The following is a 27,571-nucleotide window of genomic DNA, read 5'->3' on the forward strand; positions in this document are numbered from 1 at the left end:
ACTCTTGACAACCCTTGTGGGGGCATATGCTGAAATTATATTTGTTATCTGATCCCTATCATCATTGGGATCTTTAAAAGCCTATCATTTATTCTCTTTACTTCTACCACTTTTTCTTTCCAGCTATTACCTATCATGACCCCAACTCCATTTTTCCTATCTCTTGGCCTGCTGTAATAGAGTTTATACCCATTTCCTATCTCTCTAGTTCTATTTCCTTTCCATCTAGTCTCCTGCAGACACAAGACATCTATCTTCCTTCTCTCCATCACATCTACTATCTCCCTCAATCTTTCCGTTAGTGAGCCAACATTCCAAGTACGCGCTCTGATTTTCCAGTTTCACTAACTTTTTTGGCCGCAGTCATGAACCCTGCGGTACCCCTCGTCCATTTACCACGTCAGTAGGGGGATCCTGACGTGCGTTGCTTACGGGGGATGCCCTAGCCACATCCACATTTATTATAGCATCAGGCATGGTTCATAATTTGGCAGAGGGTTTTTACAATCGCACGCCCTAGCAATCATCAACCACAGTTATTTAGTCTTTGACTAAATAGTCTAACTGAAAGGCAGTAGTTTCCACAGTTACTGGCAGTGGACCTAACCTTTTGCTAAAAAAAGTAAGACCACAAGGCAGCAGCTGTCCTTTCAGTCGCTTTCTACGACACGCAGGACATACAGTGGAAATATTCTTACACCCCTACCACAGGTGTTTAAAAGCCTGCCAGTCCATTTCCTGTCGGAAAATATCTCATTTTGTATCTTTCTAGGGATTTTCTCGCCTTTCTTCCTATCGGACTTCACGCCTACTTAATTTTGTGGTAATTCACCTACATATATTTGTAAATTCCAAGGTCGCAGAAGTCTACCAATTGTTGATAATATATATATATATATATATATATATATATATATATATATATATATATATATATATATATATATATATATATATATATATATATATATATATACAGAGAGAGAGAGAGAGAGAGAGAGAGAGAGAGAGAGAGAGAGAGAGAGAGAGAGAGAGAGAGAGAGAGAGAGAGAGAGAGAGAGAGAGAGAGAGAGAGTATTGACATATAAAAAGGATTGTATATATTATGTAGGTATATGAAGAGAGAACGTGTCATAAATACATATATGTTCAAGAAATGGAATAATTGGCAGCTATTTAATCTATTTTCTTAAGACTAAAAAAACAATGGTTTGATATTGGATTGTCTTTCTTCTAGAAGAGCTACTTACCATAGTTAAAGAGTCTCCTCCACCCTTACCAAAAGGAAAGTAGTCACTGAAAAATTAGTGTAGTAGTTGTGAGTGAAGAAATTGTTTTCGGTTATCTAAATATTGTCGGGTGTATAAGGAAAGAAGAGACCGTGTAAAGAATAGGCCAGACTATTCGGCGTATATGTAGGCAAAGGAAAAAAAATGAGTCGTGTGCAGAGAGGGATCCAATGTAGTACTAACTGGCCAGTCAAAGTAGCCCACTCAATAATTCTTTAGCGGTAGTATCTTAAGTTCTAAAGAGGTGGCTTGTGCCTTGGCCAACCTACTACCTTGTATATTAACGTAAAACTAGCGTTTCAACGACGAACATTTACCTTACGATTATAAATTCCTTAAGAGTTATTTAGCTCTTTAGCAGGGAGTGCACTATCTATTATGACAGTGAAAAATAAAAATGAATTTTCAAACAGGGTCTAGGTTTACTCTCAGTAAGTATCATGTCTGTTATGCATCAAAACAACACTATTTCAGTCTCTGATTCAAGTCATGATGAACTCGATGAAGATTCAGTAAGTGTTTATGCTACTTCTCTGTCAGGATTTTATTAACCAAATGAAGCATATCTATAGTATGAGTTCGAATTGTGTAAGGTACGTTGACTGTTTATGAAATTTACCTAGTACAGTGCAGTAGTATATACAGCCTAACTCTAATTCCCGTCCTTATGAGGTAGGCTATGCATATAATAAAGGTTATCATCTGTTCCCCTATTTTGCAGTGTAGCATTTGCAAAGGTCTTGGAGCACGCGATGCCTTTCTTACAATCAGGGTTGCCAAATGCCAGAATTGTGAGGGTAATGAGGGAAAAAGAAACCTACAGAGGGATTGCTATCATTTCAATTTCCGATTTACCCTGTGTGGAGCGGAAAATATTTCCACATTGTTATCAAGGTTAAAAACACATTTTTTTGGCATATAAATCTGTTTTATATTTATAATAGGAAGTCTATGCTTTTATATCTGTTGATTTGTACTGTATTTTAAACTAACACTAACATAACAAAGTATAGAAATTGAGCGTATATATTTGATTGATTTGGGGGATGTTTTGTTGGTTTTCAGTACCACAGCCTTTAAAGGCCGTTTCCCTTACAAGGCGGAATTCCCAGTCAGATTCAGTGGTAACCCTGCTTACAATTTACAATGCTATGCAGACATCCCCTTATTGCACTTGATTTTAGTGTTGTCTTGACTGTAATCACGAGCCCCCATATCTTCAAACTTGAACAGTTGGGAGTAGCTGAATCTTTTCTTAGCATCATTATTGATTTATTCAGAAATAAATTGCAAAGAGCAGTTTTTTGAAAGTGACTATGTGAATGTTATTTCTGGTGTTTGTCAGCGTATTGTTCTCTGCCCATTACTTTTCATGGCCTAGCCATTTGCACTACCATATGTCATGCACCCTATATCTTATGAGCATGATATCATGCGCAAGACAAACTGTAAACACAGTTTCGTGTACATTACTTGTTATATGCACAATATCTTGTGAAGATACAACCTTGTACTCATAATAATCTGGCCCATATATATATGAAACACCATACACGTTATTGTTACCAATGTATAAACACAATATCTTTATTGTGTATATATATAATATATGTACGGTATATAATAATATATACACAGCATGATTAGTAAGATTAGATTGAACAACTTTGGCAATTAAATTTCTTACATCAATATGCTGACAATCTTGATGCAAAACTCTAGTTGTTCCGTAACTGAAATACAAACCACGCTATTTACATGGGGTAATTACTTCGGCGCAGCCGATGACGAGCCATAAAGTTTTAACGAGGGTTTCCTACCCCACCGCTAGTTAGCGGGGGGTAGGGAGGGGTAGCTAGCTACCCCTCCCCCCTCACACACACCGGTGAATAGCTCATTTTACTTTTGGTTCGGAGAGACGACAGACCTGTCAGCGCTCTCCTCTTTGTTGACTGCCATAATCTTGTTTGCTTTTTCTTTTCGGTGTGTGTGTGAAGTTGGCCTCTATTACTCGTCATGCGTACGTGCCCTGGAATTCCCGGCCGCCCTTGTGGGACCTTTATGTCGGCCTTGGACACGGATCCTCACTCCTTATGCCCTCAGTGTAGGGGCCAACGGTGTGATAGGTCTAACGTGTGTATTGAGTGGTCTACCTCCCAGTGGGAGAGGTTTGCCCGGCGACGTAAGAAGAAGGCTAAAAGGGATCTTTCTCCTTTGGAGGCTTCTCGGAAGAGAGAAAATCCCAGGTCTTCTTCTTCCGCCGCCCTTTCCTCCTCCGAAGCTCCCGCTCGAGCGTCCTCTTCCGAGAGGCTGGCGAGTGGTAGCATAGACCGTAATGTTGTTAATGTTATTAACCGATCCCGGGGTGAGGGAGAGGTCGTTGCTTCCCATAGCGAGGCGGCTGCCCCTTCCCCCTCGGAGGAGGTACAGTAGTTGTATCTAATGATGATCTGTTTCAGCTTTGGGCTTCCCTGGGGCTGCAGGGTTCGCCCTCCAAGGAAGCTCTGTTTGACATGATCAAACGGGGTGCGGCCGCCGAACAATCGTCAACTTCAGCGGACATAGATCCTCTGTCTGTGGTTGACGTTGTTGTGTCGGAAACATCCCGTGTGTCTGGCCAAACGCCCGTTCCTGTGGCTGTGGTAGCGGAAGGCTCTGACTCCCCTTCTGAACATCCTTCGAGGGAGGAGCTTAGTCCAGCGGTCTCTCCTGCCGGTGATACTCCCTCTCGGGGGAGTTCACTTATAGAGACTCCTCTTCGGAGGCCCATCGATGGTCAGCCTGCTGATCCCACGGCCCCTCGTGGGCGTATAAGGCGGAAGGCTCTTCCTCCCCTTCGCCGTAGAGGCCTTCCTTCCCCCTTCAAAGGGGTTAGGAGGCGCCTCTTCGGCTCGTCGTCACCACAGTCCTCTGCGGAGGAGACGACTCGCCGTTTTCCTGTCTTGCCAGCTACCAACCTAGACCTTTCCGAGGATCGTTCGCGATCCCCTTCGGAGGAAGGTCGTCCTTCGGGACTTTGTGACCTGTCGCCCAGACCATCTACGTCTAAAGATCCTGATGCGCTTTACGCTCCACCTGATACTGCCCCTGTGTAGTCCCCAGGCCCTTCGGGGCTACAGGGACTTGAGCGTGAAACTGCGCCTCTCGCCCCCTGAGCGCCAGGCACCGCCTGCGCGCCCGCCTGCTGTTGTTCCTGCTGATCCTGACATAGCGCCTCGGCACTCACCCTTAGGCGTTCGCGCCTCTGTTCCTGCAACGCGCCAGGGTCCCCCTTCGCGCCCGCGCCCTTCGGCGCCCCGTCACCCTCCAGCAGTTCCTGAAGTAGCGTGCAAGCGCCCAACTGTGCATACGCGCCTTGCTCCTGATATGCGCCTAGTTCCTGATACGGCGCCTACGCACTCACCAACGCGACCACGCGTCGCTACAGCTCAGCGCGTCGCCCAAGAGGCTTCCAAGTTAGCGCACGGGCGCTCACGGCCGCCTGTGGGCTCTCCCTCTAGACCGCACGAGCTTGCTACCGATACGATCGCGCACGACGCTCCAGTATCGCGCCCTGTTCCTGCTACACGCCCCGTTCCTGTATTTAAGACAACTAAGGTTGCCCAACGAACTCCGGAGCACCCTCACGCGGCTCGCCCCGGGCGGCCGCCTCAGCCTCGCACTCCTGTGCGACCGCATCCTGATGCGCGCCAACGATCGCCAACGCGACCAGCGCGCCCACAGGCGAGTATGCCGGTCTTACTGGACCAGCGCCAACCCTCTCGCCCTCAGGTTGCTCGCGACCCTACTCCAGCGCTACCGCGCCCTCAGCCGGTTCTTCCGGACTCACGCTCAGGCGCCCCCGTTATCTCGCGCCCTTCGGGGCCGTGCCAGGTCGCTGCGCACCCGCGCGTTCGGCCTCCTCCTGCTCCAGCTCCTGATCGCCGCATGCCTGCGCCAGCTCCTGATCGCCGCATGCCTGCGCCAGCTCCTGATCGCCGCATGCCTGCGCCATCGCCTACGCGCTCTCGCAGCCAGGTTCCCGCTCCAGCTGCTGCGTACCCCCGTGCCTGCGCGCCATCGCTCCTGAATACCCACCTGCGCGCCCTCGCGCCCCGCCCCCCGCCCATGCGGGTGCGTGCGCGCGAGTTTCCAGTATCGCGTTACCCATCCACGCGCGACCCTTATCAGGGCCCGTTGCACGAGCCCCAGCGCAATCGCCGCCAGGCGGACTCTTCCTTGTCGCGCTCCCCTCCCCGAAAGCGCAGACCAGCGCGCTCGGCAGAGGGGGAGCGCTCCCCGGACAGGTCTAGGGATTCTTCTCTTTCAGCCCTGCAGGCGAACCCTCGTTTGTCGACTCCTCCTAGGGATCCCTCGATCCTCTTCCCTCCAGAGGGAGCGCTGTCAGACAGCAGCCCTGGTTTGGCACCCTACTCAGAGCTCTCTGATTCGGGTCGCGAACCAACAGCAGCTTCCTCCCCCCTGAAGAGGAAGAGAGGAGTCTCTCCCGTGGATCCTCCTCCGAGGCCTATTCTGTCTCCGCGCAGATCCTTACGCAAGGTTCCTACTCCCCCTCAGACCTTCTCGCCCTCCCCTGCGGAGGAGGATTACCCCTCCTCAGGAGAGTCGGACGAGCAGGAATACTCCCCCATCGCACCAATGGGGGAGGTTCCTCCTCTTCCCGAAAGGTCTCCTTGTCCAGAGGTGGAGAAGGACCTGCCTCCTTCGCTTCTCGAGTTTTATATCCCGCCCAGGAGGGAGCCTAAGGACTCTAAGACGATTCCCAAATCGTCAGCTAGGATCAGGCAGGAACCGTCTAGAGCTGTCGAGGATGTCCACGTGTCCCCCCAGGAATAGCCTCTGGGGACGGGAGACTTCGCTACAAGTCCTTCAGGAGGAGAGCACCAGGAGTCAGAACATGCGTTCTGGCAAGTCCTGACCCTCATGAGGAACCTTAATGGGATCCCAGACCCTGAGGTCCCACCTCGTGAAGGGAAGGACACGGTCCTGGACCGCATCTACGGCACTCAGAAACCCTCTAGCGCCAGTGCAGCTTTGTCCTGGTCCCAAGGGATGAAGAGTGCCAGGGACAAGGTCGAGGGCCAGCTCTCTGAGCTTGCCTCCTCCAGCAGATCGAGTGCCGGTAGTAAGCTCCTCCCTCCTCCTCGAGGAGTCTTCTCTGAGTCTTCCCTTGCATCACTCCGTGGAAGAACTCACAGGGGCAGTCCCTCTTGAGAGAGACTCCAACCGGCAGAGAAGGTCATCAAATGCGCCATGCAGGCGACTTCATGGCTCGACATCTGGCTGGGGTCTCTGGGCATCCTGGTGCAGTCCGAGGACCTCTCCAAAGAAAGCACCAGGAAAGCGCTGGAAACCTTTCTTCTCTTGGGCACACGGACCATTGAGTTTCTGTCCCACCAAGCCTCGTGCTTGTGGGCCAACACGATCCTCAAGCGCCGGGACGCTGTGGCTGAGAGGTTCCACCATAAGGTACCCAGTGCGGAGTCTAGCAGGCTCAGACACACTTCCGTTCTCGGTAAGAGCCTGTTTGAGCCTAAGGATGTGGAGCTCACTGCCGAGAGGTGGAGGAAATCCAACCAGGATTCCCTCATCCATAGGGCCCTGTCATCGAGGCCCTATAAGCCTCCAGCAGCCCAGCAGCCCCGTCCTGCTAAGGACACAAAGGAGACGACCACCGCAGCGAAGCCCAAGGTGTCTAAGCTCTTTCCTGCCAAGAGCAGGAGGGGCAAGAAGTCCTCCAGGGGAGGCAAAAACCCTAGAGGTACCAGCTGAGGCCGGAAGCGCTAGGGTTGGCAATCCCCCTGCATGTCCAACAGTGGGGGGATGCCTTCAGAGTTGCGCGACAAGGTGGCAGCAACTCGGGGCGGATGCCTGGACGATCTCCGTGATCTCTCTAAGGTATCGCATCCCGTTCACAGCCTCTCTACCTCCCCTGGCAGCGAACCCAGTGTCGTTGAGCTCTTTTGCCATGGGATCGGCGAAAGGGCAGGCCCTCCGGGCCTAAGTCCAGACCATGTTGGAGAAGGACGCTCTCCAGGAGGTCGTAGACGGGTCCCCAGTCTTCTACAGTCGACTCTTTCTTGTGAGAAAGGCGTCTGGAGGCTGGAGATCAGTCATCGACCTCTCGACCCTGAAATGGTTTGTCAAGCAGACTCCGTTCAGCATGGAGACGGCAGACACGGTCAGGCTCGCAGTGAGACTGCGAGACTTTATGTGCACACTGGACGCGTACTTCCAGATCCCAGTCCATCCGTCTTCAAGGAAGTACCTGGGATTTTGCCTAGACAACAAGATCTACCAGTTCAAGGTGCTGTGTTTCGGTCTCTCCACAGCTCCTCAGGTGTTCACCAGTCATCACCATCATCTCTTCATGGGCTCACAGGATCGGCATCCGTCTCCTTCGTTATCTGGACGACTGGCTGATCCTGGAAGACTCGGAGGTGACCCTTCTTCGCCACCGAGACAGGCTCCTCGAAGTTTGCCAAGATCTGGGGATCGTGGTAAATCTCGAGAAGTCCTCTCTGCAGCCCTCTCAGAAACTGGTATGTCTAGGGATGGTCATAGACACCAATCTCCACAAAGCCTTCCCATCGGACGAAAGGATAGGAAGGCTGAGGAAGGTTGCGAAACCTTTCCTCAATCGAGAGGAACTCCCAGCCCAATCGTGGCTTCGTCTCCTCAGTCACCTCTCCTCCCTGACCCGTCTCGTTCCCAACAGCCGCCTCAGAATGAGATCCCTCCAGTGGCGACTCAAGTCTCGGTGGAGTCAAGGATTCAACTCCCCGGACATCCTGATCCCCATGGGATCTGCGGAACGAACGGACCTCAGTTGGTGGGTGGCAGACGAGAACCTACGAAAGGGAGTGGATCTTCTCGTCCCTTCCCCGGATTTGATGCTGTTTTCGGACGCATCAAACAAAGGGTGGGGGGCCCACGTTCTGAACCACAGGTCCTCAGGCCTGTAGTCAGAATCAGAAAGGTACCTTCACATAAATCTGCTAGAAATGAAGGCCGTATTCCTGGCTCTTCAGAAGTTCCACCAAGTCTTGGCGGGCCACTCGGTGGTGGTGATGAGCGACAACACCACGGTCGTGGCTTATATCAACAAGCAGGGAGGTACCTTTTCGGAACAGCTATCCCATCTTGCAGTAGAGATCCTGAGATGGTCCGAAGTCCACTTGATTTCACTAGCGGCTCGCTTCATTCCAGGCAAGAGGAATGTGCTCGCCGACAGTCTGAGCAGAGCGACGCAGATAGTGAGTACCGAGTGGTCTTTGGATCCTCGGATAGCCAACAAAGTCCTGACTTTGTGGGGTTCCCCGACAGTGGATATGTTCGCTACGGCGCTGAACACCAAGCTCCCGCTGTACTGCTCCCCAGTCCCGGACCCCAAGGCTCTCTGGCAAGATGCCTTCCAACAACGGTGGGACAACGTCGATGTGTATGCCTTTCCCCCGTTCTGTCTGATGAGGAGGGTACTCAACAAGACCAGAACATCGGTCAATCTCTCGATGACCTTGATAGCTCCGCTATGGCATCATGCAGAGTGGTTTCCGGACCTTCTGCAACTCCTCACGGAGATCCCGAGGGAGCTCCCTCCACGTCATGACCTACTCAAACAACCACACTCCAACATCTACCACAAAGCCGTAGCTTCGCTTCGGCTTCACGCCTGGAGACTATCCAGCATCTCCTCACAGAGAGAGGATTTTCGCAACAAGTTGCGGAAAGGATGTCTGGCCACCTGCGCAAGTCATCCGCAGGAGTCTACCAGGCGAAGTGGCGAGTTTTCTGTGGTTGGTGCCGTGGAAGGGGTATCTCTCCCCTCGATGCCACTTTACCAGCAATAGCGGAGTTCCTCGTTTATCTGCGGGAAGAAATGCGCCTTTCAGTCTCGGCAGTGAAAGGCTATCGCTCAGCCTTAAGCCTTGCCTTCAGGCTCAAAGGAGTGGACATTTCCTCCTCGCTGGAACTGTCTCTTCTCATACGGAGTTATGAACTTACCTGCCCTCAGTCGGAAGTGAGACCTCCTCCTTGGAACGTGGTTCGAGTTCTCAGGTCTCTTAAGAGACCTCCCTATGAACCATTACGCCAGGCTTCTGATCGCCACCTTACCTGGAAGACGGTGTTCCTGCTAGCTTTGGCCTCGGCCAAGCAAGTCAGTGAACTTCATGGTCTCTCCTACGACGTCGCCCATTCAAGGGGATGGGGGGAGGTAACGTTCAGCTTCGTCCCTGAGTTTGTGGCTAAGACTCAGAACCTGTGAGTGCCGGACCCAAGGTTCGACTCATTCCAGGTTTCGAGTCTCCGTTCTGTAACAGATGACCCAGACCATCTCCTACTGTGCCCAGTCAGGAGTCTGAGGTTGTATCTTAAAAGAACAGCTGCAGTCCGCCCCCAGGTGCGAGCGTTGTTCGTGAGCACTGTGGAAACGAAGAGGAGGGTCACCAGGAATACCATCTCAGCCTGGATTCGTAAGGTAATCCATCTGGCCTTAAATCCTGACCCTCCTCCGTCACGTCGCCCTAGGGCGCACGACGTCAGGGGCGTGGCTACGTCCCTGGCCTTCAAGAAGAACTTTTCAGTGACGCAGGTCCTGCAAGCTGGGGTGTGGAAGTGTCAGACCACCTTCACGGCCCACTACCTGCAAGAGAACGTATCGAGCCTCCTGTGTGTCACACACAGGAGGCTCGATACGTTCTCTATCGGCCCTGTGGTGGCTGAACAACAGCTGGTCTAACCTCAGGCTCCTTATTGGACAGGTAGCAGAAGGTTGAGGGCATTGTTACCCGGTTTTAGTCTGTGTGAATGAAAAGATCTGTCTGGCCCTTTACTTTTCTTCATCCTCTCCTCCCTTGGAGAGAAACAGCATCCTGGGTCCTTTGCACAGCTGACCTCGAACCTCTGCAGGTAAACCATGCTCCCTTGTGTTTCTAGTATTAAGTTGTAGTACTGTCATGTCCCCATACCCTGCTGAGGTGGTATTGGGAGAGTCCTAGCCTAGATTTCCATCTGAAGAACTCCAGGTCAACTTCCTAGGACGAGTCACTGCTCACCTTCACACACAGCTTACGTAGGCCGCAGCAGTCTCACAACTGCCTGCGAGGTGTAGGGGCCCCTCGACCCCTGAGTTCTTTTAATAGACTCGGGTTCGGGGCCCCCGGGCAAGCCATAGCCAGTATGGCAGGGGACTTACCTCCCTTCCTAAGGGTTAAGTCACCCCATGTAAATAGCGTGGTTTGTATTTCAGTTACGGAACAAATGACAAATTCGTAGATAATTTGTATTTTTCCTAACTATACAAACCTTAGCTATTTACAGTTATGTGCCCACCAGCCATGTCCCCCAAGATAAGTCCTACCTCTAAGTAAAGTGAGCTATTCACCGGTGTGTGTGAGGGGGGAGGGGTAGCTAGCTACCCCTCCCTACCCCCCTGCTAACTAGCGGTGGGGTAGGAAACCCTCGTTAAAACTTTATGGCTCGTCATCGGCTGCGCCGAAGTAATTACCCCATGTAAATAGCTAAGGTTTGTATAGTTAGGAAAAATACAAATTATCTATGAATTTGTCATTTTTCATTTTTATTTTCTCCTGGCTTTGCCTATCAGACACGGGCTCATTCAACTTTGTAGCCTGAATAAAAGGGCTTTATTTTTTTTAACCCTTTGTATATCAACAGCCAATGCCTCCTGTATGCATAAAAAATGGGAATTTCCTTCCCACCTTTAGTTCGTGGCTGTCATACTGCAAAACCTCTAATCAAGAACAGCTCCTAACCAAAGGTTCCCCACCCAACCTAATCTAGGAGTTGCATCCTTTCCTACTTACCTACTGGGGGCATACACCCTCCTGAGACTTCCATATTTGTAGTTTACCCAGTGTTTGCTTCCCAACAGGCTTCACTCTGGGCAATGTAAAACTACATAATTGTTCGTAAATGAAATTGATTTTACAAGTACAGTAATGAGAAAGTTTATACTTGTCCCAAAGAACTACATTCACCTCATAATATATACTATCAGAAACAAGAATAGGCTAACTGTACTTACATTACTCAAAGTCACTGAAGTCGGAATCTTCGGGGTGCATTATCATCATTCCAAGGGACAACTTTTTTTTCTTTGAACGAGATCGATTGGCATGTGTTCTGTGGTACACTGCATGCAAAGCAAACAAAAATCAAACCATGTTTACAAGGTAGTTTGGAACTAAAAAAAGCTTCACATTTTTTGGCAATCTTTTTTCAGCACAAAATATTTGAACAGCACCAAAAAAACATAATCTTGGCTTTGTGAAATGATTTTCCATCATAAACATAACTTAGAACAAATGCAGAAATAATCGGCCAGGAGTCCTATCTTATATAAATAAGATGAAAACTCCTTTTGTAGGGTGTCGTACATATCAGTTTGAACTTAGTCACTCTTGGACTTCAATGTTGCCATCTTCACGTCTTGGTGGCTAACAACGTGCATCTCTACATTTTGCGTTGTTCCTTCATTAACAAATCTAATGCTATTTAATAGGGATTATCCTTTCGGAGAAGCAGAAACTAGCCACAAAGCTTTTTAGCGTGGTGGAGCTACCCTACCGCTAGTAAGCGGTAGGGGTTAGGGGGTTAGCTGGGTAACTGGCCACCCCTCTCACACACACACCTCTGTATTCTAACCACTTTTTTCTTTTAGCGTGGCAAGAGTAGACGTGCATTCTCTCTCCTCTTAACTGTTTTTACTGGCCTTAGACTTTTCATTTTGTTTTTTCTTCTTTGTGTTTCTATATATGTTTAAACATTATTGTAAAGTATATATATATATATATATATATATATATATATATATATATATATATATATATATATATATATATATATATATATATATAAATAAATAAATGTTTTTCTTTTCATTCCAGTGTGAATGTTGCTGTTTTTTTATTGTCAGCGTGTGCGGTGTTCTCGAGGGCGGAGAAACCTTCCCTTTAATCTCTTCCCCTTTGACATCGAACAAACATAGGCTGGTGGCCTCCCCCTCTCCTCCTAGCGCAGCGACCCAGCCTCTGCCTCAGGGGAGTTGTCTTTTCTCCTCTGTTCGGATGTTGGCGTTGCTTGCTTCCTGCGAGTTGATCGGAGGGAAGACTTCTTGCGGCCTGCCCATAGTTGAACTTCGATCTTGCTCCTCTTTGCTGACTGCTCTTCGGATTACTGCACCTCTCGGGGATAACCTCTCCCATCCGCGAGTTAGGTTTTCCCTTTGGGGGCTGGGAAAAATTTTTAGTTCTCCCTTTTTTTTTCCCTCAGCACTAACAGCCGATGTAAGAGTGCGAAATCAGATTTGTTCCGTAACCGAAATACGAGGGTTAACTACCCCCGCGTTAGTTAGTAAGGGGGTAGGGGAAGGGGTAGCTTGCTACTCCTCCCCCCCACACACCGGTGAGTTGTCTCACTTCACTTTTGGCTCGGACGATGTGTAGACATGTCTGTCTCTCGTCCTCGCTTTTGACAGCCTTAATCTTTTTTTTGCTTTTCCTCAGACTTGTGTGTTTCCTCAGACTTGTGTGTTTCCTCAGACTTGTGTGTTTGGAAGTTGGCCTTGCCCTTTTATCACTATCATGCGAAAGTGCCCTGGACTCTCCGGCCGCCCCTGTGGTACCTTCATGTCGGCGGTCGAAACGGATCCTCACACCCTTTGCCCGCAGTGTCGAGGTCAACGGTGTGATAAGGAATTAACTTGTAGTGAGTGCAGGGAGTGGTCTACCTCCCAGTGGGAGAGGTTTGCCCTCCGGCGTAAGAAGAAGTCCAAGAGAGACCTTTCTCCTTCAAGGGTTGCCTTGAAGGAGGAGGGCTCCAGGGACTCTCCTTCCGCCGCCCAAACCTCCTCCGAAGCTCCCGCTCGGCCGGCCTCTCGTGAGAGACCGCCGAGTGGTAGCGTAGACCCTTGTTCTGTTTCCCGATCTCGGGGTGCGGGAGAGGGCGTCGCCTCCCATAGCGGGGCGGCTCCCCCTCCTCCTCCGGGGGAGGATTTTGGTTCTCATGTTGATGACCCTAATTCCGTGTCTAATGATGATCTCTTTCAGCTTTGGGCTTCCTTGGGGGCTTAAGGGCTTGCCCTCCAAGGAAGCCCTGTTTGACCTTATCCTGTTGGGGGCCGCTGTCAAACAGTCGCCGGTGATAGCAGAGGTAGACCCTCTGTCTATTGTCGACGTTTTTGTAGCAGAGGCTTCCGACGGGTCTGGTCAAGCCTCTGCTGTGGCTGATGTTGCGAACGTTGCTGAAGGCCCTCCTCCCCCTTCCGAACATCCTTCGAAGGGGAAGGTGGGTCCCACGGTCTCTCCTGCGGGTACGCCTCCCCCTCGGGGGAGCGCACTGACAGAGACTCCTCTTCGGAGGACCGACGATCCTGATGACCTCCCTTGTGCCGCCTTCGCCGTAAGGCTCGTCGTCTTCTTCGCCGCAGGGGCCTCCCGTCTTCCTATAAGGGAGTCAAGAGGCGCCTCCTCGAGTCGTCACCACCTCCTTCCTCTGATGAGGATTCTCCTCGTCGGGAGCAGACCGTAGCAGCCACGTCCTTGGACCTCTACGGTGATCGCTCGCGATCTCCTACGCCTACCAGACCTTCCACCTCCGGTGCAGATGCGCAGCAGGCGCCTCCTGATCTCGTCATCCGACGGGCAACGGTTCCTTCGGGGCAAAGGGATGTCTCTCACGGCGTAAGCGCTCTCCAGAGTTGCAGCCACCTGACTCGCCGCGCCAGCGCTCACCTGCTTGTCAACATTCGCCCGCTCGCCAGCGCTCTTCTGATTGTCAGCTCTCTGCTGCTCGCCAGCGCTCTCCTGTTAGCAGTCAACCCCCTCCTGTTCAGCGGTCTCCTGAGCGCACACGATCTCCTGCTCGTCAGCGCGCACCTGCGCACCTTGTTCCTGATACGCGCCCTGCGCGCCAACGCTCGACCACGTGCCCTAGATCTTCGGATCTGTATGCGGGCAAGGAGCTGACTCCTCCTCGCCCACGCGTTCCTGTTCGTCCTTCTTCTCCTGCGCAACAGCACGCACGCTCTCCAGTGCGCACTTCAAGAGTTCCTGCGCGCACGCACGCCCACGAGCCTTCATATCCTGAGCCCGTCCGCGAGCGTTCGCCTTTGCGCGTCGCCGCGCCACCTGATCCTGCGCCCCAGCAGTCCACGCGTCGACACCCTCCTGCGCGCCAGTGATCTCCTGCGCGTCAGTGTTCTCCTGCACGCCAGCGATCTCCAGAGCTTCTGCGATCTCCTGAGCGCCCGCGCGATCCATCGCCTGCGTGCAAGCGCTCTCCTACGCGCTAGCGCCACCTTGACCTAGATCGCCATAAGTCTCCTACGCGCACACTCGCCAAATCGCCTGTGCGTGGTCGTTCGCCTGCGCGTACTACGCGCCATCGCTCGCCAACGCGCCATCATGCGCCGACACGCCATCCCTCGCCATCGCTCGCCCACGCGCCACAGATCTCCAGGACGCCATCGATCTCCTGCGCCTTGCCGGTCTCCTGAGCAACAGCGATCTCCGCTTCCCTCGCGCGCTTTTTCACCTGCATGCCGGTGCGTTCCTTCACCTACTCGCCCGCGCGCGTTTATCCCCGCGCTCCAACAGCCTCCCGCGCGCGATTCCTTGAATCCTCCTCCCCGCGATTCCTTGAATCCTCCTCCCCGCGATTCCTTGAATCCTCCTCCCCGCGATTCCTTGAATCCTCCTCCGCGCGAGCGCCAGCGCGACCCCCATTCTCGCCGGGTTCCGCAGCTCGTGCCTGCGGCAGGGACGCATGCTTCCAGATCGCCATCAGGATCGCCACCGCGCAAGCGCAGGTCTCTCTCTCAGGACCAGGAAGAGTCGTTGGAGAGGTCTAAGCAACATTCTTCCCTTTCTTCTTTGCAGGTAGGCCCCGTTGCGTCCACTCCGAAGTGTCAGGAGATCCCCTTCCCTCCACCGGGAATTACGGACACTGCGTCCGTATCTCGTCAGTCTTGGTTTGGTCCTTTGATGAGAGCGGTGGTGCAGGCTATGAAGCCAGCCTTCGCCGATCTGGGACTCAACCCAAGGACAGACTCGCCCCCGCTGAAGAGAAGGAGAGGAGTGGACTTCGTGGTGACTTCTCCCAGGTAAAAGTTGGCTCCTAAGAGGTCCGTCAGGAAGGCTCCATCCCCTTTGCAGTCGTTTTCTCCTTCTCCTGTAGACGAGGCCTTTCCGTCCTCAGGAGAGTCCAGCGAGGCGGGGATCTCTCCCTCGGCACCAAGGGGAAAGACCCCTCCTCGAAGAGGAGAAGCGACTTGCGTGGAAGGTACCTTCCAGACCTCTTTGCTGGAGTCCTGTATCCCGCCCAGGAGGGAACCCAAGGACTCAAAGAATTCCGAAGTCGTCTTCGCGGATTCGTCAGGAGCCAACCAGACCCCGGGAGAACGTCCACGTGTCTCCCCAAGAAGAGCCTCTGGGGACGGGAGACTTAGCTGCCAGTCCGCAGGGAGGAGAGCAGCATGAGTCTGAGCACACCTTCTGGCAGGTCTTAAATCTGTTGAGGCAGCTCAACAGATTCACGGACCCAGAGATCGCCCCTCGCGAAGGCAAGGACACGGTCCTGGACCAGGTCTATGGTACTCAGAAGCCCCCGAAGGCCAGTGCAGCTTTGCCCTGGTCCCAGGGGGTGAAGAGTGCCAGAGACAAGGTCGACGCTCAGCTCTCAGACCTCGTCTCCTCCAGCCATTCCTCTGCCGGGAACAGACTCCTCCCACCTCCTCGGTTACAGCAGAGGAGGTATTTTGAGATCATGGGGGAGTCCAGCCTAGCTCTTCCCCTCCACCACTCGGGGGAAGAGCTTACAAGGGGAGTTCCGCTTGAGAAGCTCTCCGCCCGGCAGGTGACATTCTCGGCATCGGAGATCCTGAGCCAGGAGAAGGTCGCGAAGTGTGCCATGCAGGCCACTTCGTGGCTGGACGTCTGGCTGGGTTCTCTGGGCATCCTATTGCGCTCCGAGGACTTGTCTAAGGAGAGCAATAGGAATGCCCTGGAGACCTTCGTCCTCTCGGGCACTCGCTCCATCGAGTTCCTGGCCCACCAGGTTACCAACCTGTGGGCCAACTCGGTGTTGAAGCGTCGTGATGCGGTGACCGAGAAGTTCCACCCGAAGGTCCCCGCCGTGGATGTCTGCAGGCTCAGACACTCCTCCATCCTTGGAGGAAGCTTGTTCGAGCCCAAGGACATGGAACGCACAGCTGAAAGGTGGAGGAAGTCTAGCCAAGACTCGCTCCTCCAGAGGGCACTCGCATCTCGGCCCTACAAGCCTCCAGCTCCGCAGCAACATCAACACCAGCCTCGCAGGACACCGAAGCAGGCTCCGGCAGCTAAGATGAAGGTGTCTAAGCCTCAGCCCTTTCCTGTCAAGGACAAGAGGGGTGGTAAGTCCTCCAGGGGAGGTAAAACTCCTAGAGGGAGCGGCCGTGGCCGTAAACACTAGGAGTGGCAGTCCCCCCGCGTGTCCACCTGTGGGGGGATGCCTACAAAGTTGCGTGCACAGGTGGCAGCAACATGGGGCCGATTCTTGGACGGTCTCCGTGATCGGCCAAGGTTATCACGTCCCATTCACGACATCTCAACCTCCCCTGACAGCGAATCCAGTGTCGTCGACAGCTCCCCAGGCTTCTTCAGTCGACTCTTTCTGTCGGCTCTGAACAAGTTTGTCAAGCAAACTCCGTTCAGCATGGAGACAGCGGACACGGTCAGACTTGCAGTGAGACCACAAGACTTCATGTGTACACTGGATCTGAAGGACGCGTACTTCCAGATCCCAATCCATCCGTCTTCCAGGAAGTACTGGAGATTCAGCCTAGACAGCAAGACCTACCAGTTCAGGTACTGTGCTTTGGTCTCTCCACAGCACCTCAGGTATTCACTGGAGTGTTTACCCTGATTTTGTCATGGGCGCACAGGAACGGCATCCGTCTCCTCCGATATCTGGACGACTGGCTGATTCTGGCAGACTCGGAGTCGACCCTTCTTCGGCACCGAGACAGGCTTCTGGGACTTTGCCAAGATCTAGGGATCATGGTAAATCTCGAGAAGTCCTCTCTGCAGCCGTCCCAGCGACTGGTTTATCTAGGCATGTTATTAGACACCAATCTCCACAAAGCATTTCCATCAGACGACAGGATAGCATGGCTGAGGAGGGTGGCAGAACCCTTCCTCAGGCGGGAAGAGCTTCCAGCCCAATCATGGTTGCGTCTTTTAGGTCACCTAGCCTCCCTGGCCCGTCTGGTCCCGAACGGCCGTCTCAGGATGAGATCCCTGCAATGGCGGCTCAAGTCCCGGTGGAGTCAAGGCTCTGATTCCCCGGACTTTCTGGTCCCGATAGACTCACGGAACAGGCGGACCTGCGGTGGTGGCTGATCGGCGAGAACCTACGAAAGGGAGTGGATCTTCTCGTCCTTCCCCCGGATTTGACGCTGTTTTCGGACGCGTCAAACGAAGGGTGGGGGGCCCACATTCTGAACCAGAGGATCTCAGGCCTTTGGTCAGAATCAGAAAAGTATCTGCACATCAACCTGCTAGAGATGAAGGCCGTATATCTGGCACTTCAACAGTTCCAACAATACCTGGCGGGTCACTCCATGGTGGTGATGAGCGACAACACCACGGTAGTGGCTTATATCAACAAGCAGGGAGGTACTTTTTCACAACAGCTATCCCATCTTGCGGTAGAGATTCTGAGGTGGACCGAAGTCCACTCGATAACACTATCAGCTCGCTTCATTCCTGGCAAGAGGAATGTGCTCGCCGACAGTCTGAGCAGGGCTTCGCAGATAGAGAGTACCGAGTGGTCTTTGGATCCTCAGATAGCCAACAAAGTCCTGACTTTGTGGGGTTCCCCGACGGTGGACCTGTTCGCGACAGCCTTGAATTTCAAGCTGCCTCTGTACTGCTCCCCAGTCCCGGACCCCAAGGCTCTCTGGCAAGATGCTTTCCAACAACGGTGGGACAACATCGACGTGTACGCCTTCCCACCGTTCTGTTTGATGAGAAGGGTACTCAACAAGACCAGACTATCGGTCAACCTGTCTATGACCCTGATAGCTCCGCTATGGCATCACGCGGAATGGTTCCCGGACCTTCTGCAGCTCCTGACGTAGCTTCCGAGAGAACTTCCCCCACGACACGAGCTACTCAGACAACCACATTGCAACATCTTCCACAAAGCCGTAGCCTCGCTTCGGCTTCACGCCTGGAGACTATCCAGCGTCTCCTCACTGAGAGAGGCTTTTCGCAACAGGTTGTGGAGAGAATGTCTCGTCACCTGCGAAAGTCCTCTGCGGGAGTCTACCAGGCGAAGTGGAGAGTCTTCTGTGGTTGGTGTCGTGGGAGGGGTATCTCTCCACTCGATGCCACTATTCCAGCAATAGCGGAGTTTCTCGTTTATTTGCGGGAGGAAATGCGCCTTTCGGTCTCGGCAGTGGAAGGCTATCGCTCAGCCTTAAGCCTGGCTTTTAGGCTGAAAGGAGTGAACATTTCTTCCTCGCTAGAACTCTCTCTACTCATACGTAGCTCTGAGCTTACCTGCCCTCAGTCGGAAGTGAGACCTCCTCCATGGAACGTGGTTCGGGTTCTCAGGGCTCTTAAGAGACCTCCCTTCGAACCTCCCTTCGAACCATTACGCCAGGCCTCTGATCGCCACCTGACTTGGAAGACGGCTTTCCTACTCGCGTTGGCCTCTGCCAAACGAGTTAATGAACTTCATGGTCTCTCGTACGACATCGCCCATTCAAGGGGATGGGGAGAGGTAACGTTCAGGTTCGTCCCTGAGTTTGTTGCCAAGACTCAGAACCCTGGAGTGCCGGACCCACGGTTCGACTCCTTCAGGGTCACGAGTCTCCATTCTGTAACAAGTGACCCAGACCATCTGCTATTATGCCCAGTGAGGAGTCTGAGGCGTTACTTGAAGAGGACAGCTGCAGTTCGTCCCCGCGTGCAAGCGTTGTTTGTTAGCACAGGCAGGACAAAGAGGAGGGTCACCAAGAACACCATCTCGGCTTGGATTCGAAGGGTCATCCACCACGCCTTGAATCCTGATCCTCCTCCGTTACGTCGCCCTAGGGCACTCGACGTCAGGGGCATCGCTACGTCCCTGGCCTTCAAGAGAAACTTCTCTGTGACGTAGGTGCTACAAGCTGGGGTCTGGAAGCGTCAAACGACCTTCACAGCCCACTACCTGCAGGACGTGACCCACAGGAGCCTCGATATCTTTTCTATCGGCCCTGTGGTGGCTGCACAACAGCTGGTCTAACCTCAGGCTCCTTAATGGACAAGTAGCAGAAGGTTGAGGGTGTTGTTACCCGGTTTTAGTCTGCGTGAATGAAAGAGTATGTCTGGCCCTTACTTCTTTCTTCATCCTCCCCTCTCTTTGGGAAAGCAGCATCCTGGTCTCCGCATAGCTGACCTCAACCTCTGCAGGTAAACCATGCTCCCTTGTGTTCCTAGTATTAAATTAATACTGTCGCGTCCCCCATACCCTGACGAGGTGGTATTGGGAACGGCCTAGCCTAGATTCCCATCTAAAGGACTCCAGGTCAACTTCCTAGGACGAGTCACTCTCTATTCCTCCACACACAACTTATGTAGGCCACACGTTCCTTGCGGAGCAAGGAACTTGTGAGGCGCAGGGACTCCTTTTTCTCGAGTGCTACTCACTCGGATTTGAGTCCCCGGGTAAAGCCAAAGCCAGTAAGGCTGGGGACTTTCCACCCTTCCTAAGGGGTAAGTCACCCAATGTAAATAGCGTGGTTTGTATTTCGGTTACGGAACAAATGACAAATTCGGAGATAATTTGTATTTTTCCTAACCATACAAACCTTAGCTATTTACACATATTTGCCCGCCAGCCCTGTCCCCCAAGACAAGTCCTACCTCTAAGTGAAGTGAGACAACTCACTGGTGTGGGGGGGAGGGGTAGCAAGCTACCCCTTCCCCTACCCCCTTGCTAACTAGCGCGGGGGTAGTTAACCCTCGTTAAAATTCTATTGGCTCGTCAATTTCAGCTACGCCGAAAGTAAACCCCCGATGTAAATAGCTAAGGTTTGTATGGTTAGGAAAAATACAAATTATCTCCGAATTTGTCATGTTCATGCCAGTCTTCATCTTCTTCGCCTGTGCCTGCTGCAGTTCCGGACCTCCACAGCAGTGGCTGTTCGTAACTCCTCAGAGTTCTGCGGGTAACCTCATCCGGGGGAACCCAGAAACAAGCTTCGGCTACATTTCTCAGGCAACACTTTATGTCGACCTTCAATTTGAGATAGAGCTCGTTGAAGGGAAGCAGAGTGCTGCGTGGAGGTTCGCCTCCAGGTCTTGGGACTTTCCCTTCCGAGGGAGAGTCCCCCCACCAGCTGCTGTTAGACAATCTTCCTACTTGCGAGAACAATTGCTGACAGCGGCAGCAGTTGTTGGTAGTCTTTTCCGTCTGCAGGAAAGTCTTCCTTCACCTGTTTCGGTCTCGCCTTCGGGGGATTCATCCAGCAGGAATTGGATTCATCCATTCCTATCTAGTAATACTGTACTGTAACCTAATACTTACTGATACTGTAGTATATATTACTGTAATATATGTCAAGTAATATTACTACAGTACAGCTTAACTAGTTACTGTAAGTGTTCGGGGTTTCTGTTCACACAAGTAGCCTATGCCGCTAGCATGACAGAACTTCTTATGTGTTGTCTCTTGTGCAGATGTTACTCTCTCTCTCTCTCTCTCTCTCTCTCTCTCTCTCTCTCTCTCTCTCTCTCTCTCTCTCTCTCTCTCTCTTGATTTTGATTTGGAAGCATTATCGCTTTCTAGAAAATTACTATGAATTAGATAGGTTATAGTGCTTTAATAAAACATTTATGTACTTTTGTTTTAAATTTTGGTTGTATTTTTATCAATCTAAGTTTGTTCCGTAACTGGAATACAAACCACGCTATTTAATACTGGTATTACTTTCGGCGTAGCTGAAATGACGAGCCATTAATTTTTAACGAGGGTTAACTACCCACACTACTAGTTAGTGGGGGTTAGGGAGGGTAGCTTGCTACCGCTCCCCCTCACACACCTGTGATTGAGCTCACTTTGCTTTCGGCTCGTATGGTGAACAGACGTTGCCGCTCTTCATCCTCGCCGACAATTGGCAGCCATTAATGCTTTTTGCTTTTTCTTTTCTCTTAGACTGTGTGTGTGAAATTGACTTCTGCGACCATGTGCATCTGCCCTGGACTTCCCGACCACCCCGGTGGAACATTCATGTCGGCGGTCAAGACCGATCCTCACGCCCTTTGTCCTTCTTGCAGAGGTCAACGGTGTGATAGTGTCAACAAGTGTAGTGAGTGTAGGGAGTGGTCTTCCTCCCAGTGAGAGAGGTTTTCGCGACGGCGGAAGAAAAAGTCCAAGCGGGATATTTCTCCTTCGAAGGTTGCTTCGAAGGAAGAAAAACCCAAGGCCTCTTCTTCCGTCGCCCAAACCTCCTCCGAAGCTCCTACTCGGTCGGTCTCTTTCGAGAGACCGTCGAGTAGTAGCGTAGACCGATTTATTCCGGGTCTCGAGAGATGAGGTTCCTTCCCTTAGCGAAGCAGCACCACCTCTCCCCCCGGGGGAGGCCTTGTTACTAACTTCTGTGTTTCAGATTTGGTCCTCCTTGCGGCTTATGGGTTCGCCCTCCAAGGAGGCTTTGTTTGATTTCATCCGCATGGGTGCTTCTGTCAAGCAGTTGTCGTCACCGTCAGAGGTAGATCCCCTGACACTTGTCGATGTTGCTGTGTCAGAGGTGTCTCATGCGTCATCACCCATTTCCTCTGCCACTCCAGACTCTAAGGTAGCTGCCGGCTTAGTTTCCCCCATTCCTGACTATCCTCCGAGAGGGAAACTAAGTTCATCATCAGTCTCTCCTGCTAGTATTTCTGTCCCTCTGGGGAGTTCACTTACAGAGACTCCTCTTCCGAGGACTGCTGACGGTCAGCTTGCTGATTCAACGGCCCCCAGAGGGTGTATCCGTCGGAAGGCTCGCCTTCCTCTTCGCCTTAGAGGCCTTCCTTCACCAGCGGTGAGGAGGCGCCTCTGTGGTTCAACGTCTTCTCTGCACTCCCCGGCAGAGGAACCTCTAGACCGATCATCCATCACTACACCTGCAACCAGTCTTGTGACTTCAGTCCTGGACTTCTTTGCAGATCATTCGTGATCTCCTTCGGTGGATGGTCGTCCTTTTAAAGGGCACATTGACCATCCATCCAACAGACCTGCCGACCTTCCATCGCCGTTCCTGTATGGGCCTAATAAGGCTCCACCAAAGTGCAATATTGCGCGCCATTATACTGCGCACCACGCGCCCACACACCGTGACCAGCGCTCACTAGCAGCTTGTCAGGCACCAATGCTTCGGCGCACCAACCATCTTGCTCGCCCTTACAAAGGGCAGCAACCTCACGCGCCAATATGCGCCTACGCACCAACAAGATCCTCAGCGATCTCCTGCGTGCCCACATGCGCACACGCGACAACGATCTCCAGCACGCCAGCGCTCTCCTGCACCTATGCGCCCACGATCTCCTACGCGCCAGTGCCCACTTGCGCGCCAGCGTTCACCTACGTGCCAGTTACCTCCGCGCCAACGTTCTCCTGCGCAACAGCACTCTCCCGCGTGCCAACATGTGCGCCCTACATCGCACTCTCCAGAGCGTCATCTTGCTCGCCAGCCAAAACCTGCGCGCCATCACTCTCCTGCACGCAAGTTCGTAGGTGAGGCAACAACCTTATTGTCCTCACCTGCACCAACTTTTAGCGGCGTGCCAGCGCTCATCTGTGCGCTATCTTTCCTCTGCGATCACGCCCTCTCTCTCCTACAGACACGCGCCAACAATCTCCCGCATGCCCATCATGATTCTACTGCGTGGCTGCGCGCTCGGAAACATTGTCCCTCACGCACGCTAATTCTTCTACGGACGAGCGCGGACAATTCTCCCGCACGCACATCATAATTGTCCTGTGCGCCCGCGCGCCAACAGTCTCCCGCGCGCCAACAGTCTCCCGCGAGCTAGCACCAATATTCTCCCTCGCGCAAGTACCATTGTTTTCCCTCGCGCAAGTACCATTATTCTCCCTCGCGCAAGCATTATTATTCTCGCGCGCGCGAGCGCCAATATTCTCCTACGCACGAGCATGTGCACCAAAAGGAACGTCGTCCGGCAAGGTCGCCATCGCCTCATTCCCCTCCCCGCAAGTGCATACCACCGTGCATTGTGGGAGAAGGGAAGCATGCAGAGGGGTTCAGTGTCCCAAAGCTACATCCTAAGGCTAACCCACCCATTCCAGTAACTCCTCCTAGGGAATCTTTGGTCCCTTTCCCCTTCAGGGGATATGTATTACAGTGCGTCTGTCACCAGCAGCCCTGGTTCAATGCCTTGATCAGAGCTGTAACCCAGGCTTTCAAGCCTGTCCTGTCTGATCTAGGACATGGAACCATGGCTTCTGGACGCGGTCACTTCCCAGAGGGCGAAACTGACTCCACTCAGACCATCGAGGCAAGTTCCTTCTATTTCTCGGACTAACTCTCCTTCCCTTTCGGACGAAGATCTCCCGTCACCTAGGGAACCACGTGAAGAGAGACTTTCCCCCATCACACCAATGGAGGAAATCTCTCTTCACGCCAAGAGTTCCTCATAGTCCGAGAATAGAAGGGACATGCCACACTCATCGATGTTGGAGTCTTACCTCCTTCCCCGGAAGTAATCTAAAGACTCTAAAACATTGCCTAAGTCCTCCACTAAGGGTAGGATAGAGCCAGTCAGCCACTCAGGGAATGTCCGCGACTCTCCCCAAGAAGAACCTTTGGGGATAGAAGGAGACTTCGCTGCAAGTCCTACAACAGGAGGAGACCAGCAGGAGTCAGAACATGCATTCTGGCAGGTTCTGACTCTAATGAGGGTTCTCAATGGGTTTTCCAACTCAGAGATCCCCCCTCGAGAGGACAAAGACACGGTCCTAGACCGCGTCTTTGGTACTCAAAAACCCTCTAAGACCAGTGCAGCCCTGCCCAGGTCTCAAGGGATAAAGAGTACCAGGGACAGCATCTCCCAGCAGCTCTCCGAGATGTACTCCTCCAACCGTTCCGGTACCACAAACAAGCTCCTCCCAGGTACTTTGTGATCCTGGAGGAGCCTAGTTCAGCTCTTTCTCTTCACCACTCGCTGGAAGAGCTAACCAGGGGAGTCCCTCTTGAGAGACTCTCCAACCGGCAGGTCTCGTTCTCGGCAGCCGGGATCCTTAACCAAGAGAAGGTCACAAAGTGTGCTACGCAAGCTGCTTCGTGGCTTGATATCTGGTTGGGGGCCTTAGGTATCCTGATACGATCTGAGGATTTCTCCAAGGAACGTACCAGGAAAGCTATGGAAACCTTCCTTCTCTCAGGTACTCGCACGATCGAGTTTCTTGCCCACCAAGTTTCAAACTTGTGGGCAAATGCCATCCTGAAACGTTGGGATGCAGTAGCTGAGAGATTCCACCAGAAGGTCGCTAGCGTCGAGATCAATAGGCTCAGACATTTCTCCATAGAGGGGTCTCTTCTGTTTGAGCCTAAGGATGTGGAACATGCTGCTGAGAGGTGGAGGAAGTCTCATTATGACTCCCTCCTCCATAGGGCTTTAACATCTAAGCCCTATAAACCTCCAGCACCACAGCAGTCCCATCCAGCCAAGACCACAACGACGACAACTGCAGCGAAGACAACGGTGTCTAAGCCCTTTCTTGTCAAAGACAGGAAAGGCAAAAAGTCCTCCAGGGGAGGTAAAAAGCCTAGAGGGAGCAGCCGAGGCCGCAAACGCTAGGATAGGCAGTCCCCCTGCATTTCCACCAGTGGGGGGATGCCTACAAGCTTGCGCTAACAGGTGGAAGCAACTCGGGGCCGATTCCTGGACAATCTCCGTGATCAGTCTAGGATAACGCGTCCCGTTCATAATATCTCTACCTCCCCTGACCAGGAATCCAGTGTCATTGAACTCCCTTGCCATGGGATCGACAAGGGGACAAGCCCTTCGGGCAGAAGTCCAGACCCTGTTGAAGAAGGGCCCTCTACAAGAGGTCCTCGACGGATCCCCAGGCTTCTTCAGTCGACTCTTTCTTGTAAAGAAGGCGTCTGGAGGCTGGAGACCAGTCATCGACCTGTCAGCTCTGAACAAGTTTGTCAAACAAACTCCGTTCAGCATGGAGACAGCAGACATGGTCAGACTAGCAGTAAGACCGCAAAACTTCATGTGCACACTGGACCTAAAGGACGCGTGCTTCCAGATTCCAGTCCATCCGTCTTCAAGGAAGTACTTAAGATTCAGCCTAGACAACAGAATATACCAGTTCAAGGTGCTGTGCTTCGGTCTTTCCACAGCACCACAAGTCTTCACCAGAGTGTTTACCCTAGTGTCATCTGGGGCACACAGGATTGGCATCCGTCTCCTCCGTTATCTGGACGACTGGCTAATCCTAGCAGACTCGGTGTCAACCCTTCTTCAACACCGAGACAAACTTTTGAGACTTTGCCAGGATCTGGGGATAATGGTAAATTTCGAGAAGTCCTCTCTGCTTCCCACTCAAAGACTGGTATACTTAGGCATGATTGTAGACACCATTCTTCCCAAAGCCTTCCCATCAGACGACAGGATAGCAAGGCTGAGAAAGGTCGCTAGACCTTTTCTCAGACGAGAAGAACTTCCAGCCCAATCGTGGCTAAGTCTCCTTGGTCACCTTTCATCGCTGGCCCGTCTAGTTCCCAATGGTCGCCTCAGGATGAGATCCCTCCAGTGGCGACTCAAGTCCTGGTGGAATCAAGCACACGACTCCCTGGACATCCAGATCCCCATGGGACCTGCGGACCTGTGGACCTGTGGTGGGTGAAAGACGAGAATCTACAAAAGGGAGTGGATCTTCTCGTCCTCCCCCCGGATTTGATGCTGTTTTCAGTCGCTTCAAAAAAAGGATGGGGTGCCCACGTGCTGCACCACACGATCTCGAGCCTCTGGTCAGAGTACTTCCACATAAATTTCCTAGAGATGAAAGCCGTCTTTCTAGCCCTTCAACAGTTCCTGGCAAGTCACTCTGTGGTGGTGATGAGCAACAACACACAGTAGTGGCCTACATCAACAAACAAGGAGGTACTTTTTCGTAGCAACTATCCCATCTAGCAGTAGAGATACTGAGATGGGCCGAAATCCACTCGATACCACTATCGGCACGCTTCATTCCAGGCAAAAGAAATGTGCTCGCCAACAACGTGAACAGAGCATCTCAGATAGTGAGTACCGAGTGGTCTATGGATCATCTAGTTGCCAACAAAATCCTGACTTTGTGGGGTTCTCCGACTGTGGACCTCTTTGCAACGCCCCTGAACTTCAGGCTCCCGCTGTACTGTTCCCCAGTCCCAGACCCCAAGGCTCTCTGGCAAGATGCTTTCCAACAACGGTGGGACAACATCGACGTTTACGCCTTTCCCCCTGTTCTGTCTGATGAGGAGGGTACTCAACAAGACCAGAACATCGGTCAATCTTTCAATGACCCTCATAGCCCCGCTTTGGCATCACGCAGAATGATTCCCGGACCTTCTGCAACTCCTAACGGAGCCACCAAGAGAACTCCCTCCACGACACAATCTACTCAAACAACCACACGCCAACATCTTCCACAAAGCCGTAGCTTCGCTACGACTTCACGCCTGGAGACTATCCAACATCTCCTCTCTGAGAGAGGATTTTCACAAGTTGCGATTAGGATGTCTGGACATTGCGAAAATCATCAGCAGCAGTCTACCAGGCGAAGTGGAAAGTCTAACGTGGTTGGTGTCATGGAAGGGGTATCTCTCCACTCGATGCCACTATTCCAGCAATAGCGGAGTTCCTCGTGTATTTGCGTGAAGAAATGCGCCTATCAGTCTCGGCAGTGAAAGGCTATCGCTCAGCCTTAAGCTTCGCCTTCAGACTGAAAAGAATGGACATTTCTTCATCGTTAGAACTTTCTCTACTCATACGGAGTTATGAACTTACCTGCCCCCAGTCAGAAGCGAGACCTCCCCCATGGAAAGTGGTTCGAGTTCTCAGGTCTCTTAAGAGACCTCTCTATGAACCATTACGCCAGGCAACAGATCGCCACCTGACTTGGAAGAAGGGGTTCCTGCTAGCTTTGGCCTTTGCAAAGCAAGTCAGCGAACTTCATGGTCTCTCATACGGCATCGCCCATTCAAGGGGATGGGGAGAGGTAATGTTCAGCTTCGT

At 52.2% G+C, this 27,571-nt stretch overlaps 1 long non-coding RNA gene across 2 annotated transcripts in view; it reads left to right on the top strand.

The window, feature by feature from the left end:
• The first annotated feature begins 1,753 nt into the window (after positions 1-1,753).
• Positions 1,754-27,571, top strand: part of LOC137657044 (uncharacterized) — a 127,630-nt gene continuing 101,812 nt past the window's right edge. Inside the window, exon 1 of one of the 2 annotated variants that reach the window (XR_011047089.1) lies at positions 1,754-1,801. This is a non-coding gene — a long non-coding RNA (uncharacterized lncRNA). Of the gene's footprint in view, positions 1,883-27,571 lie in introns of both variants that reach the window. The other variant, XR_011047090.1, reaches the window with a different exon arrangement.

This window comes from Palaemon carinicauda, chromosome 18, assembly GCF_036898095.1.
Source record: "Palaemon carinicauda isolate YSFRI2023 chromosome 18, ASM3689809v2, whole genome shotgun sequence".
NCBI classification, from domain to species: Eukaryota; Metazoa; Arthropoda; class Malacostraca; order Decapoda; family Palaemonidae; genus Palaemon; species Palaemon carinicauda.